This window comes from Mesoplodon densirostris, chromosome 13 (assembly GCF_025265405.1).
Source record: "Mesoplodon densirostris isolate mMesDen1 chromosome 13, mMesDen1 primary haplotype, whole genome shotgun sequence".
NCBI classification, from domain to species: domain Eukaryota; kingdom Metazoa; phylum Chordata; class Mammalia; order Artiodactyla; family Ziphiidae; genus Mesoplodon; species Mesoplodon densirostris.
The window spans coordinates 53,529,562-53,546,759 of record NC_082673.1 but is presented as its reverse complement, the minus strand read 5'-3'; the positions used below and the strand labels follow the sequence as shown (position 1 = coordinate 53,546,759).

Sequence of the window (17,198 nt, the reverse complement as noted above, 5' to 3'; positions counted from 1 at the left end):
AAGTATAGCATCCAGTCCTACCTGACTAGGAAGCCCAACTAGAGAATCCGTGCAACCATGGAGTCCATCATATAGCCTAGCTAAGACCGAGAACTAAACCAGCAGTCCTATCCAGCTATTCCCAGCCAGCAGAACTTCCCTGGACTTTAGTGCGTGAGCAGTGACTTCACCAAATAGAGACACCACCCCAATAGCAAGCCCCACCTGCCCAAAGACACTGCCAGCTGACCAGTCCAGAACCCCAAGCAGAACTGACTAGTGAAGGATTGTCTCTGCCAAAGTGAACCTGTAAGGTCTGGAGGAGGGGTGTACTTATCCAAATGTCCAGATACCAATGCAAGGAGTCAAGGATGACAACGAATCAGGTAAACATGAAACCACCAAAAGAAACTAATAAAGCGCCAATAACAGACCATAAAGAAATGAAGATCTATAAACTGTCTGATAAAGAATTCAAAAAAACCTCTTAAGAAGTTTAGTGAACTACAAGAGCTGAAAAATACAATGACTGACTTGAAGACTTGAATAGAGAGCTTCAACAATAGATTGACCAAGCAGGATAAATAATCAGAGAACTAGAAGAAAGATCATTTGAAATTATCCAGTCAGAGGAGAAAAAAGAATGAAAAAGAGTGATGCAAGCCTATGAAACTTGAGGAACAGTATCAGGAAAACAATATTCATATTGTGGGAATCCCAGAAGGACAAGAGTAAGAGAAAGGGAACAAAAACGATATTTAACTCAATAATGGCCGAAAACTTTCCAAACCTGGGGAGAGTAATAGACATCCAGATTCATGAGGTCCAGAGAACCCCAAATAGTTTGAACTTAAAAATGGCTACAGGAAGACATATTAAATTGTCAAAGGTCACAGACAAAGAGAGAAATATGAAAGTATAAGAGAAAAGTGACATGTCACATACAAGGGAAATTCCACACACCACCACTGCCCCCAGCCCCAATAAGACTATGTGTGGATTTCTCAACAGAAAATTTTCAGGTCAGGAGAGAATGAAAAGATATATTCAAAATATTGACATATAAAACTGTCAACCAAGAATACAATACCTGGCAAAGCTAAACTTCAGAAATTAAGGAGAGATAAAGACTTTTCCAAACAGACAAAAGCTGAGGGAATTTATCACCACTAGACCTGCCTCACAAGAAATGCTAAAAGGAGTTCTTCAGGAAGACATAAAAGGATACTAATAAACATAAAAACATATGAATGCAGGTGTGAAACTCACTGGTAATAGTAAATATATACTCAAAGTCAGATTCTCTAAAACTGTGATGGTGCTGCATAATTCACTTGCAACTCTAGTTGAAGAGTTAGAAAAACAAATGTGGTAAAAATAACCATAACTGCAATAATTTTTCATTGGATATGCAAAATAAAAATGTGTAAACTGTAACTACAATAACCTAAAATGTGAGTAGGATGGGGAAAGAAAAGTGTAAAGTTTAGAAATGCTATTAAAGTTAAGCTGTTAATAGCTTAAAATAGGATGTTATATATATATACTTTTTTACATTTTTTATTAGTTTCTCATTTATAACAAAGTGAATCAGTAATACATATACATCTGTTCCCACATCCCTTCCCTCTTGTGTCTCCCTCCCGCCCACCCTCCCTATCCCACCCCTCCAGGCGGTCACAAAGCACTGAGCTGATCTCCCTGTGCTATGCGGCTGCTTCCCACTATCTATCTACCTTATGTTTGGTACTGTATATATGTCCATGCCTCTCTTTCACTTTGTCACAGCTTACCCTTCCCCCTCCCCATATCCTCAAGTTCATTCTCAAGTAGGTCTGTGTCTTTATTCCTGTTCTACCCCTAGGTTCTTCATGACATTTTTTTTTCTTAAATTCCATATATATGTGTTAGCATATGGTATTTGTCTTTCTCTTTCTGACTTACTTCACTCTGTATGACAGACTCTAGGTCTATCCACCTCATTACAAATAGCTCAGTTTCGTTTCTTTTTACGGCTGAGTAATATTCCATTGTATATATGTGCCACATCTTCTTTATCCATTCATCCGATGATGGACACTTAGGTTGTTTCCAGCTCCGGGATATTGTGAATAGAGCTGAAATGAACATTTTGGTACATGTCTCTTTTTGAATTATGGTTTTCTCAGGGTATATGCCTAGTAGTGGGATTGCTGGGTCATATGGTAGTTCTATTTGTAGTTTTTTAAGGAACCTCCATATTGTTCTCCATAGTGGCTGTACCAATTCACATTCTCACCAGCAGTGCAAGAGTGTTCCCTTTTCTCCACACCCTCTCCAGCATTTATTGTTTCTAGATTTCTTGATGATGGCCATTCTGACTAGTGTGAGATGATATCTCATTGTAGTTTTGATTTGCATTTCTCTAATGATTAATGATGTTGAGCATTCTTTCATGTGTTTGTTGGCAGTCTGTATATCTTCTTTGGAGAAATGCCTATTTAAATCTTCTGCCCATTTTTGGATTGGGTTGTTTGTTTTTTTGCTATTGAGCTGCATGAGCTGCTTATAAATTTTGGAGATTAATCCTTTGTCAGTTGCTTCATTTGCAAATATTTTCTCCCATTCTGAGGGTTGTCTTTTGGTCTTGTTTATGGTTTCCTTTGCTGTGCAAAAGCTTTGAAGTTTCATTAGGTCCCATTTGTTTATCTTTGTTTTTATTTCCATTTCTCTAGGAGGTGGGTCAAAAAGGATCTTGCTGTGATTTATGTCATAGAGTGTTCTGCCTATGTTTTCCTCTAAGAGTTTGATAGTGTCTGGCCTTACATTTAGGTCTTTAATCCATTTTGAGCTTATTTTGGTGTATGGTGTTACGGAATGATCTAATCTCATACTTTTACATGTCCCTGTCCAGTTTTCCCAGCACCACTTATTGAAGAGGCTGTCCTTTCTCCACTGTACATTCCTGCCTCCTTTATCAAAGATAAGTTGACCATATGTGTGTGGGTTTATCTCTGGGCTTTCTATCCTGTTCCATTGATCTATCTTTCTGTTTTTGTGCCAGTACCACACTGTCTTAATTACTGTAGCTTTGTAGTATAGTCTGAAGATAGGGAGCCTGATTCCTCCAGCTCCGTTTTTCGTTCTCAAGATTGCTTTGGCTATTTGGGGTCTTTTGTTTTTCCAAACAAATTTTGAAATTTTTTGTTCTAGTTCTGTGAAAAATGCCAGTGGTATTTTGATAGGGATTGCATTGAATCTGTAGATTGCTTTGGGTAGTAGAGTCATTTTCACAATATTGATTCTTCCAATCCAGGAGCATGGTATATCTCTCCATCTCTTTGTATCATCTTTAATTTTTTTCATCAGTGTTTTATAATTTTCTGCATACAGGTCTTTTGTCTCGTTAGGTAGGTTTATTCCGAGATATTTTATTCTTTTTGTTGCAACGGTAAATGGGAGTGTTTTCTTGATTTCACTTTCAGATTTTTCATCATTAGTGTAAAGGAATGCCAGAGATTTCTGTGTATTAATTTTGTATCCTGCTACTTTACCAAATTCATTGAATAGCTCTAGTAGTTTTCTGGTAGCATCTTTAGGATTCTCTATGTATAGTATCATGTCATCTGCAAACAGTGACAGATTTACTTCTTCTTTTCCAATTTGGATTCCTTTTATTTCCTTTTCTTCTCTGATTGCTGTGGCTAAAACTTCCAAAACTAAGTTGAATAAGAGTGGTGAGAGTGGACAGCCTTGTCTTGTTCCTGATCTTAGTGGAAATGGTTTCAGTTTTTCACCATTGAGGACGATGTTGGCTGTGGGTTTGTCATATATGGCCTTTATTATGTTGAGGAAAGATCCCTCTATGCCTACTTTCTGCAGGGTTTTTATCATAAATGGGTGTTGAATTTTGTCGAAAGCTTTCTCTGCATCTATTGAGATGATCATATGGTTTTTCTCCTTCAATTTGATAATATGGTGTATCATGTTGATTGATTTGCATATATTGAAGAATCCTTGCATTCCTGGAATAAACCCCACTTGATCATGGTGTATGATCCTTTTAATGTGCTGTTGGATTCTGTTTGCTAGTATTTTGTTGAGGATTTTTGCATCTATGTTCATCAGTGATATTGGCCTGTAGTTTTCTTTCTTTGTGACATCCTTGCCTGGTTTTGGTATCAAGGTGATGATGGCCTCGTAGAATGAGTTTGGGAGTGCTCCTCCCTCTGCTATATTTTGGAAGAGTTTCAGAAGGATAGGTGTTAGCTCTTCTCTAAATGCTTGATAGAATTCGCCTGTGAAGCCATCTGGTCCTGGGCTTTTGTTTGTTGGAAGATTTAATCACAGTTTCAATTTCAGTGCTTGTGATTGGTCTATTCATATTTTCTATTTCTTCCTGAGTCAGTCTTGGCAGGTTGTGCATTTCTAAGAATTTGTCCATTTCTTCCAGGTTGTCCATTTTATTGGCATAGAGTTGCTTGTAGTAATCTCTCATGATCTTTTGTATTTCTGCAGTGTCAGTTGTTACTTCTCCTTTTACATTTCTAATTCTATTGATTTGAGTCTTCTCCCTGTTTTTCTTGATGAGTCTGGCTAATGGTTTATCAATTTTGTTTATCTTCTCAAAGAACCAGCTTTTAGTTTTATTGATCTTTGCTATCGTTTCCTTCATTTCTTTTTCATTTATTTCTGATCTGATCTTTATGATTTCTTTCCTTCTGCTAACTTTGGGCGTTTGTTCTTCTTTCTGTAATTGCTTTAGGTGCAGGGTCAGGTTGTTTACTCGAGATGTTTCCTGTTTCTTAAGGTGGGATTGTATTGCTATAAACTTCTCCCTTAGAACTGCTTTTGCTGTGTCCCATAGGTTTTGGGTCATCGTGTCTCCATTGTCATTTGTTTCTAGGTATTTTTTTATTTCCTCTTTGATTTCTTAAGTGATCACTTCGTTATTGAGTAGTGTATTGTTTAGCCTCCATGTGTTTGTATTTGATGTCTAGTCTCATAGCATTGTGGTTGGAAAAGATACTTGATACAATTTCAATTTTCTTAAATTTACCAAGGCTTGTTTTGTGACCCAAGATATGATCTATCCTGGAGAATGTTCCATGAGCACTTGAGAAAAATGTGTATTCTGTTGTTTTTGGATGGAATGTTCTATAAATATCAATTAAGTCCATCTTGTTTAATGTATCATTTAAAGCTTGTGTTTCCTTATTTATTTTCATTTTGGATGATCTGTCCATTGGTGAAAGTGGGGTGTTAAAGTCCCCTACTATGATTGTGTTACTGTCGATTTCCCCTTTTATGGCTGTTAGTATTTGCCTTATGTATTGAGGTGCTACTATGTTGCGTGCATAAATATTTACAATTGTTATATGTTCTTCTTGGTTCGATCCCTTTATCATTATGTAGTGTCCTTCTTTGTCTCTTCTAATAGTCTTTATTTCAAAGTCTATTTTGTCTGATATAAGAATTGCTACTCCAGCTTTCTTTTGATTTCCATTTGCATAGAATATCTTTTTCCATCCCCTTACTTTCAGTCATTATGTGTCTCTAGGTCTGAAATGGGTCTCTTGTAGACAGCATATATATGGGTCTTGTTTTTGTATACATTCAGCCAATCTGTGTCTTTTGGTGGGAGCATTTAGTCCATTTATGTTTAAGGTAATTTTTTTTTTTTTTTTTTTTTTTTTTGCGGTATGCGGGCCTCTCACTGTTGTGGCCTCTCCCGTTGCGGAGCACAGGCTCTGGATGCGCAGGCCCAGCGGCCATGGCTCATGGGCCCAACCGCTCCGCGGCATATGGGATCCTCCCAGACCGGGGCACGAACCCGTATCCCCTGCATCGGCAGGCGGACTCTTAACCACTGCGCCACCAGGGAGGCCCTAAGGTAATTATTGATATGTATGTTCCTATTCCCATTTTCTTAATTGTTTTGGGTTCGTTATTGTAGGTCTTTTACTTCTGTTGTGTTTCTTGCCTAGAGAAGTTCCTTTAGCATTTGTTGTAAAGCTGGTTTGGTGGTGCTGAACTCTCTCAGCTTTTGCTTGTCTGTAAAGGTTTTAATTTCTCCATCAAATCTGAATGAGATCCTTGCTGGGTAGAGTAATCTTGGTTGCAGGTTTTTCTCCTTCATCACTTTAATTATGTCCTGCCACTCCCTTCTGGCTTGTAGAGTTTCTGCTGAGAGATCAGCTGTTATCCTGATGGGGATTCCCTTGTGTGTTATTTGTTGTTTTTCCCTTGCTGCTTTTAATATGGTTTCTTTGTGTTTAATTTTTGACAGTTTGATTAATATGTGTCTTGGTGTATTCCTCCTTGGATTTATTCTGTATGGGACTCTCTGTGCCTCCTGGAGTTGATTAACTATTTCCTTTCCCATATTAAGGAAGTTTTCAACTATAATCTCTTCAAATATTTTCTCAGTCCCTTTCTTTTTCTCTTCTTCTTCTGGAACCCCTATAATTCGAATGTTGGTGTGTTTAATGTTGTCCCAGAGGTCTCTGAGACTGTCCTCTGTTCTTTTCATTCTTTTTTCTTTATTTTGCTCTGTATCAGTTATTTCCACTATTTTATCTTCCACCTCACTTATCCGTTCTTCTGCCTCAGTTATTCTGCTATTGATCCCATCTAGAGTATTTTTTATTTCATTTATTGTGTTTTTAATCGATGCTTGAGTCATCTTTAGTTCTTCTAGGTCCTTGTTAACTGTTTCTTGCATTTTGTCTATTCTATTTCCAAGATTTTGGATCTTGGATATAGAATCTTGGATCAGCTTTACTATCATTATTCTGAATTCTTTTTCAGGTAGACTGCTATTACCTCTTCATTTGTTAGGTCTGGTAGGTGTTTATCTTGCTCCTTCACCTGCTGTGTGTTTTTCTGTCTTCTCATTTTGCTTATCTTCCTGTGTTTGGGGTCTCCTATTTGCAGGCTGCAGATTCGTAGTTCCCGTTGTTTTTGGTGTCTGTCCCCAGTGGCTAAGGTTGTTTTAGTAGATTGTGTAGGCTTCCTGTTGGGGGGGACTAGTGCCTGTGTTCTGGTGGTTGAGGCCCGATCTCGTCTTTCTGGTGGACAGGTCCACGTCTGGTGGTGTGTTTTGGGGTGCCTGTGGCCTTATTATGTTTTTAGGCAGCCTCTCTGATAATGGGTGGGGTTGTGTTCCTGTCTTGCTAGCTTGGCATAGGGTGACCAGCACTGTAGCTTGCTGGTCGTTGACTGAAGCTGAGTGTTGGTGTTGAGATGGAGATCTCTGGGAGATTTTCGCCACTTGATATTATGTGGAGCTGGGAGGTCTCTTGTGGACCCGTGTCCTGAAGTTGGCTCTCCCACTTCAGAGGCACAGCACTGACTCCTGGCTGCAGCACCAAGAGCCTTTCATCTACCTGGCTCGGAATAAAAGGGAGAAAAAGTAGAAAGAAAGAATTAGTAGAAGAAAGAAAGAGAGAAAGAAAGGAAGAAGGAAAGAAAGGAAGGAAGGAAGGAAGGAAGAAAGAAAGAAAGGAGGGAGGGAGGAAGGATGGAAAGAAAGAAAGAAAGAAAGGAGGGAGGGAGGGAGGGAGGAAAGAAAAAGAAAGTGAAAGGAAGAAGGGAGGGAGGGAGGAAGGAAAGAAAAAGAAAGAGTGAAAGGAAGAAGGGAGGGAGAGAGGAAGGAAAGAAAAAGAGTGAAAGGATGAAGCGAGGGAGGGAGGAAGGACAGAAAGAGAGAAAGAAAGAAAGGGGGGCGGAGGGAGGGAGGGAGGGAGGGAAGGTAGGAAAAAAGAGAGAAGATAAAGTAAAATAGAATAAAGTATAAAGTATAGTAGTGTTATTAAAATAAAAAAGTAATTATTGAAAAAAAAACGGACAGATAGAACCCTGGGATATATGGTGGAAGCAAAGCTATACAGAGAAAATCTCACACAGAAGCATACACATACACATTCACAAAAAGAGAACAGGGGGAACAAATCGAAAATCTTGCTCTCAAAGTCCACCTCCTCAATTTGGGATAATTCGTTGTAAAAAGAGGAAAAGGGGAAACAGTCTGAAATCTTGCTCTCAAAGTCCACCTCCTTAATTTGGGATAATTCATTGTAAAAAGAGGAAAAGGGGAAAAAATCTTAAATCTTGTCCTCAAAGTCCACCTCCTCAATTTGGGATGATTCGCTGTCCATTCATGCACTCCACAGACGCAGGGCACATCAAGCGGACCGTGGAGCTTTAATCCGCTGCCTCCAAGGCTGCACAGAGAAATTTCCCTGTCTCTTCTCTGCTCCCACAGATCCCGGGTCTCAGCCTTGGCCCTGGCCCCGCCTCTGCACGTAGGTCGCCGGAGGGCGTCCGTTCTTCTCTCAGACAGGATGGGTTTAAAGGGGCCGCTGATTCGGGGGCTCTGGCTCACTCAGGCCGAGGGGAGGGAGGGGCACGCATTGCGGGGTGGGCCGGCGGCGGCAGAGGCCGGTGTGACGTTGCACCAGCCCGAGGCGCTCCGTGCACTTTCCCGGGGAAGCCGTCCCTGGGTCCCGGGACCCCGGCAGTGGCGGGCTGCACAGGCTCCCCGGAAGGAGTGGTGGACAGTGACCTGCGCTCGCACACAGGCCTTGTGGCGGCAGCAGCAGCAGCCCCAGAGTCCCACGCCAGTCTCCGGGGTCCACGCCTTCAACCGCGGCTCGCGCCCATCTCTGGAGCTTCTTTAAGCAGCGCTCTTAATGCCCTCTCCTCGCGCACCAGGAAACAAAAGGGAAGAAAAAGTCTCTTGCCTCTTCGGCAGCTCCAGACTTTTTCCCCGGACTCCCTCCGGGCTAGCCATGGTGCACTAACCCCTTCAGGCTCTCTTCCTGCCGCCAGCCCCAGTCCTCGCCCTGCGCTCCGACTGAAACCCGATACCCGAGCCTCAGCTCCCAGCCCCGCCCGCCACGGCGGCCGAGCAGACAAGCCTCTCGGGCTGGTGTGTACCTGAGGGCACCGATCCTCTGTGCGGGAATCTCTCCGCTTTGCCCTCCACACCCCTGTTGCTGTGCTCTCCTCCGCTAATCCGAAGCTTTCCCCCTCCACCACCCGCAGTCTCCACCTGCGAAGGGGCTTCTAGTGTGTGGAAACCTTTCCTCCTTCATGGCTCCCTCCCACTGGTGCAGGTCCCGTCCCTATCCTTTTGTCTCTGTTTATTCTTTTTTCTTTTGCCCTACCCAGGTATGTGGGGAGTTTCTTGCCTTTGGGGGGGTCTGAGGTCTTCTGTCAGCGTTCAGTAGGTGTTCTGTAGGAGTTGTTCCACGTGTAGATGAATTTCTGATGTATCTGTGGGGAGGAAGGTGATCTCCGCGTCTTACTCTTCCGCCATCTTCCTCCTTCTCCGGATGTTATATATTTTATGTGAGCCTCATAGCACCACAAAGGAAAAACCTGTAGTAGTTACACAAAAGATTATGATAAAGGTGTCAAAGCATACTGCTACAAGGAATCACCAAATCACAAAAGAAAAGAGCAAACAGGAAGCAAAGAACAAAGGATCTACAAAACATTCAGAATACAATTAACAAAATGACAATAGTAAATCCTTAGCTATCAGTTGTTACTTTAAATGTAAATATACTAAATTATGCCATCAAAAGACAGAATGGATGAATAAATTTTTTTAAAAAACCAACAATATGCTTCCTACTAAAGATACACTTTAGCTTTAAGACAAACACAGTGAGAGTGAAAGGATTGCAATGATATTTCAAGCAAATGGTAACCAAAAGCAAGTGGGGGTAGCTATATTCACATTAGACAAAATAGACTTTAAGCTAAAAATGATGAAAAGAGACAAAGAAGATCATTATATAACGAAAAAGGGGCCAATTTATTAAGAATATATGACAATTTTAAATATTTAAGCACTCAACATTGGAGCACCTAAATATATAAAGCAAATGTTAAACAGACCTAAAAGAAGACATAAACAACAATACAATAATAGTTGGGGACCTTAATATCCCACTCTTGACAATGGATATATTATCCTGATGGAGAATCAATAAGGAAACAGGGGCCTCCCTGGTGGCGCAAGTGGTTGAGAGTCCGCCTGCCGATGCAGGGGATACGGGTTCGTGCCCCGGTCTGGGAGGATCCCATATGCCGCGGAGCGGCTGGGCCCGTGAGCCATGGCCGCTGAGCCTGCGCGTCCGGAGCCTGCGCGTCCGGAGCCTGTGCTCCGCAACGGGGGAGGCCACAACAGTGAGAGGCCCGCATACCGCAAAAAAAAAAAAAAAAAAAAAAAAAAAAAATAAGGAAACAGAAGATTTGAGCAATGCTATAGACCAAATGGACCTATCCAGAACATTCCATCTTACAAACAGCAGAACACACATTCTTCTCAAGCATACGTGGAATATTTTCTAGAATAGATCATGGTAGGCCACAATCAAATCTTAGCAAATTTAAGAAGACTGAAATCATACCAAGTATCTTTTCTGACCACAGTAATATGAAACTAGAAATCAATAACAGGAGGAGAACTGGAAAAATCACAAAATATGGAAATTAACACACTCTTGAACAGCCAATAGCTCAAGGAAGAAATTAAAAGGAAAAATTTTAAAGCATCTTGAGACTTAAAAAAATGGAAACACAATATACCAAAACTTACTGGATGAAGCAAAAGCAGAAATAAGAACATTTATAGTGATAAACACATACATTAAGAAAAAAGAGAGTTCTCAAATAAACAAGCTAACTTTACACCTCAAGGTAGTAGAAATAGAAGAACCAACTAAGCCCAAAGTTAGCAGAAGGAAGGAAATAATAAAGATTAGAGCAGAAATAAAAAGAGAGAGAATGTGAGAACAATAGAAAAGAAAAACAAAACCAAGAGTTGGCTCTTTGGAAAGATAAAAATATAAACAAACCTTTAGCTAGACTAAGCAAGAAAAAAAGAGAGAGGACCCAAATAAATAATAAATGAAAGATAAATAAAATTATAACTGATACCACAGAAATACAAAGGATCATGAGAGACTACTATGAAAAACTATATGCCAACAAATTGGACAACCTAGAAGAAATGGCTAAATTCCTGGAAACGTACAATATGCCAAGAGTGAATCATGAAGGAATAGAAAATTCAAACAGACCAATAATGAGTAAGGAGAGTGAAATAGCAATCAAAAACCTCACAAAAGAAAAAGCTCAGGACAAGATGGTTTCACTGGTGAATCCTACCAAATATTTACAGAAGAATTAATGTCAATTCTTCTCAGACTCTGCCAAAAATTTGAAGAGGAGGCAACATTCCCAAAGTCATTCTATGAAGCCACCATCACCCTGATACCAAAACCAGACAAGAATACTACAAGAAAAGAAAATGACAGCCAATGTCCCTGATGAATATAGATGAAAAAATTCTCAACAAAATACCAGTTAACCAAATTCAATAGCACATTAAAAAGATCATATACCATGATTAAGAGGGATTGATCCTTGAGATGCAGGAATGGTTCAAGATACACAAATCAATAAATGTAATATATCACATTAATCAAATAAAAGATAAAAATCATAAGGTCATCTCAATAGTTGCAGAAAAAGCATTTGAAAAACTTCAACATCTACTCATGATAAAAAAAATCTCTCAATAAATTGATATAGAAGAAACATGCCTCGACATAATAAAGGCCATATATGACATGTCCACAACTAACATAGAGTTGGTGAAGGTTGAAACCTTTTCCTCTAAGATTGGGAAGAAGACAAGGTTACCCACTCTCACCACTCCTATTCAACAAGTACGGGAAGTCCTAGCCAGAAAAATCAGGCAAAAAAAAATAAAATAAAATAAATAAGAGCATCAGAACTGGAAATAAGCAAAATTATCTCTATTTTCAGATGACATGATTTTACATGTAGAAAATCCTAAAGATCTTACAAAAAGAAAACTGTTAAAACTAAGAAATGAATTTAGTAAAGTTGCAAGATGCAAAATCAACAAACAAAAATCAGCTGTGTTTCTATACATTAGCAATGAATTATCTAAAAAAGAAATTTTTAAAAATCCCAATAGTATCAAAAACAATAAAATACTTAGGAATAAATTTAACTAAGGAGGTGAAAGATCTCTACATTAATAACTATAAGATGTTAATGAAAGAAATTGAAGACACAAATAAATCAAAAGATATCCTATATTCATGTATTGAAATAATTGATATTGTTAAAATGTTCATACAACCTGAAGCCACCTATAGATTCAATGCAAGCCCTAACAAGACTCAATTATCATTTTTCACAGAAATAAAGAAAACAGAAGCAAGGAGTGGGGAGTGGGAGAATTGAGCGGAAGCGATCAAAAGGTACAAACTTCCAGTTATAAGGTTATGTACAGTGTGATGACTATCGCTAACGGTACTGTATTGTGCATTTGAAAGTTGCTAAGTGAGTAGATCTTGAAAGTTCTCATCATAGGAAAAAGAATTTTGTAACTGTGTGAGATGATGAATGTTAATTAAACTTATTGTGGTTACCATTTTGCAATACATACGTATATCAAATCATTATGTTGTATACCTTAAAATTATATCAATTATTTATTTATGTTGTACACCTTAAACTTCTCAATAAAGCTGGAAAAAAAATTTTAAACTCAAAAAATATTTTTAATAAATAAATAAAAAGAAAGTAACAGGATGTTGACTTAAAGAAAATGCACAACATGAGAGTTGCGAGTTAAGTTTTCTTCGGGGCAAAATGAGGACTGCAGCCTGGAAGACAGCGTTTCAGATAACTGAGAAACTGCTCCGAGGAGGCGAGGGGAGGAGCCAGGATATAGAGGAGTTTTGCAGAAAAGAGCAGGTAGTTGGAAGTCAAAAGATTATTGTTAGCTCTTGGAGGAAGACGCGGTCGCCACTGCAGCAGAGCCTTGGGCCACCCACTCATGCTCCTGACTCACCGCTGTTCGCCCTCGCTGAGGAACAAGTCGGTCAGGAAGCCATACCGCATCCATGGCTTTTACAGATACCGGAAAGACTCCCGTGGAGCCCAAGGTGGCGATTAACCGGATTCGAATCACCCTCATCAGCCGCAACTTGAAGTCTTTGGAGAAGGTATGTGCTGACCTCATCAGAGGCGCAAAGGAAAAGAATCTCAAGGTGAAAGGATGGGTTCGGATGCCTACCAAGACTCTGAGAATAACTACAAGGAAAACTCCTTGTGGTGAAGGTTGATGGGATCGTTTCCAGATGAGGATCCACAAGCGACTTATTGACCTGCACAATCCTCTGAGATTGTCAAGCACATCACTTCTATCAGTATTGAGCTAGGAGTCGAGGTTGAAGTCACCACTGCAGATGCTTAAATCAACATTTTTAATAAACTGATAATCAGTTGTCAAAAAAAAATGATTATTGTTAAATAAAGAAAACCAGATATCTCAAGTTAAGGAATTTAGTGCTTTTCTGTGTATGGGAAGATACAAGAGTCTGGGCTCACTGAAATCATTCCTTTGATATGCACCTTAGCTATCTGGGGCCTGTATTTTCACACCCTGAGTTTCCACAGGGCTCGCCACAGGGAGTGGCTGCAGTCTGATGGCTGCTAGGTGGCAGGTATTCTTTACAGCCCTGAGTTTCCTCAGGACTCACCAGCTCACGTTGGAGGGCTGCAATCATTGGTGACTATGACATCCTTTGTTTATTGATATGGCAGGAAATATTCCATTTATAAATATTCCATTCCATTTATAAATATTCCATTTATCAAGGAAAAGATTTGAACAAGATACCAAAGAAGATACATGGAGCAAATACACGAAAAAAATGCTTAATATCATTCGTTATTAGGGAAATTAATACCAAAACCACAATGAGATACCACTACATACTTATCAGATGGGCTTTAAAAAAAGATAATTACCAAATACTGCTGGAGCAAGGAAAGCATAATGATAAGTAAAAGAAGACAAACTCAAAATAATTTAAATAATACAAATCATTTCTTTTATATGACATTCTATAAAACGCAAAACTAGAAGGACAGAAATCATATCAGTGGTGTGTAGGGACTGGAGTGGGGAGAAGGAATTATCTACAAAGGGAGTTGAAGGAAACTTTTGGGATGATGGAGATGTTCTCTATCTTAATTGTAGAGGCAATTACATGACTATGTAAGTTTGTCAAAATTCATTGAACTGTACACCAAAGAAGGGTGAATTTTACTATATGTAAATTATATCTCAATAAACCAAAAGAACAAGCATCACAATAAATCCAAAATTAATTGCATATAAATCATCTTGTGAATCATTATTTTAATGAAATTACTCAAATTGAATCAGGGCAAAATTCTGTGCACTATTTGAATTTTTGAAATGTTTTAGTGATAAATTTTCAGATTAATAGAATACATACTTCTAAAGTATTCACCACAGTTGTTAAAAGGTGAGGCATCATTTAGTATTACTGTCATTGATCAGCATCTATGGTAATTGCCTGTGACACATTAGCATTCATTATGCAAGAAGCATTTCTTTACTAGCCTACAGGCCTAAAAAAACTCATTTTTCTTCAGTTCTGGGCCAATAGGATATGCTTCAGTCTTCTTCAATAAACTTTTATAAGGTATGATCAGATGAGACCAAATCTAAGAAAAGTAACTTCAAGTTTAGTTTCAGCTGGTCCATAATGGTAGAGTTGTTGAATATTAGAAAATAAAGCCATACAGTACGGCAGTATTACAAAGACTGTAATTACTACACTTAGAATGAATGAAACTTATCAAAGACATTTTAAGTTGCCCAGATATCATAACTCTCAGGTTACTCAAAAGCAAAATGCTAGGGCTTCCCTGGTGGTGCAGTGGTTGAGAGTCCGCCTGCCGATGCAGGGGACATGGGGTCATGCCCCGGTCCGGGAAGATCCCACATGCCGCAGAGCGGCTGGGCCCATGAGCCATGGCCGCTGAGCCTGCGCGTCTGGAGCCTGTGCTCAGCAATGGGAGAGGCCACAACAGTGAGAGGCCTGCGTACAGCAAAAAAAAAAAAAAAAAAGAAAAGAAAGAAAAGCAAAATGCTAAAAATATACTGTAAGATCTAAGAACATTTTGTTAATAGTGAATGGGAGCAAATTACGTATGTGGAATTTTTTGTCATAATCTCTTCCCTAGGTTTTAGTTCCACCCATACATTACATTTTCCCTACTTCTCATCTCCATGTTTGAAATAATCAAATAACCCTGTAATTTCCATGCACTGTTGCTGCACATATGAACTCACCAATGCTTTAGGAGTCCCCAAACAACAAGCAATCTATATAGAATTGGTTTCATGGGCATGCCACTTATGTAGTCACACAGGTCCCCAGTTTAGAAGGACCTACATTTGGTGTGATGCTCTGCTATTGCTGTCTGGAAATTCTTAGTAATTTTTGAACAAGAGCCCCACGTTGTCAGTTTGTTCTGGTCCCCGCAAATTATGTAACTGGTCCAACTTTATAAATACCAAAACTGACATGAAGATTCTAAGTTACTCTTTACATAGAGTCACTTGGGTCATGCATTTGACTAAAAACTAACCAAATTTATCTTGAAACACTTTAGTTAAGAAACTGCAGCTGGGGGCCTCCCTGGTGGCACAGTGGTTGAGAGTCCACCTGCCGATGCAGGGGATACGGGTTTGTGCCCCAGTCCAGGAGGATCCCATATGTCACGGAGCGGCTGGGCCCGTGAGCCATGGCCGCTGAGCCTGCGCGTCCAGAGCCTGTGCTCCGCAACGGCAGAGGCCACAACAGTGAGAGGCCTGCGTACTGCAAAAAAAAAAAAAAAAGAAACCACAGCTGGAAAACTGGCAAGTTGAGGTCATACAATGTCTAGGAACTTCTGGTAAGATAGACATGTTGGAAGGACAATTCATTTGTCTGAGACTTTGGGACATCCATTTTCTACTCTTGTTAAAATAGGGTATAAAGAAAACTAGATAGATTTTCCTCTCATGTAATCAACTGTTGTTGTAAGGAAGCTCACATTTACACTTGGTGTTACTGAAGTTTTCATTTTAATGTCTGGTCAGTTCTTCCTCCTAAAAGGTGTCATATATTCATTCACTTATTCATTCATTCAGTAAATATCTGATGAGTGCCTACTATGCACCAGGCACTGTGCTTAACACTAGACAGAAAATAGAAAAACAAAATTAAACAAAACAAGAAAACAGTGTTCTTCCCTCATGAAACTTAAAGTGACCGAATTAGTCACTCCCTATCTTCCCAATTATAATTTTGTTACATTTTCTCTCAGACATTGATTTTTAAACTGTGAATCTGGGAGAACAATATGCTACATACCAACTTTTTCAATAGCAAAATAATATAAGCGATTGTGCCTTTTAAAATGTCAGATTTTAGGGCTTCCCTGGTGGCACAGTGGTTGAGAGTCCGCCTGCCGATGCAAGGGACACGGGTTCATGCCCCGGTCCGGGAGGATCCCACATGCCGCGGAGCGGCTGGGCCCGTGAGCCATGGCCGCTGAGCCTGCGCATCCGGAGTCTGTGCTCAGCAACGGGAGAGGCCACAACAGTGAGAGGCCCGCATACCGCAAAAAAAAAAAAAAAAAAAAAAAAAAAAAAAAAAAAGTCAGATTTTACTATTTAATAATGAGAGAACGTTAGCTTTTAATAAAAGTGCCTGGGCCATGTGTAAGGTATCCAGTAAACGGTTAGCATTGCTACTAATATAAACCATGTCACCAATCTTCCTTTCGTATTAAGTGGCAAGAGCTATGATGGTCAGCCTCAAAGCTGGCTTCCAGCCCAGTCAGCCCCTGAAGCCAGCAGGGCCCAAGGCAGCAGTGTCTTTTTTAAGTGGGCTAAAAAGCATTTGGCTTGAATCTCAAATGCTGAGTCTTTCTGCAAGATGGCATATACGTAACCCAAGTGCTTTGGAGGGGAGCTGATTTTAAAAGCATTAGAGCAAGTGAGCCTTCTCTTAATCATGGTCCAAACGAAAACCAGTTGGTCCCCTACAATCTTTCTTCATCCTCAGTGGTGTAGCTAGGGCTCTTTGGTTCTAGAAAAGCATCTGTCTCATGCATTAGCCATAACACAAAGCAACAGATGCCTAACAGCTACCTCCATACCAGCTCCTGGGCTGAGGAAGTGACAACTGGTTGGAATTAAGCTGAATCTGGAAACATCCTGGGGTTCATTTTTATTTGAGGTTACAAAATCAACAAGTGCCATTTTCTGGGCTTGGCAAAAGAGAGCAATGTAAAGGTATCAAATGGCACTCATATAT

General features: G+C 39.8%; 1 pseudogene; it reads left to right on the top strand.

Moving 5' to 3' along the window:
- The first annotated feature begins 12,917 nt into the window (after nt 1-12,917).
- On the top strand, nt 12,918-13,270 carry LOC132500842 (small ribosomal subunit protein uS10-like; annotated as a pseudogene).
- Nucleotides 13,271-17,198: the final 3,928 nt, after the last annotated feature.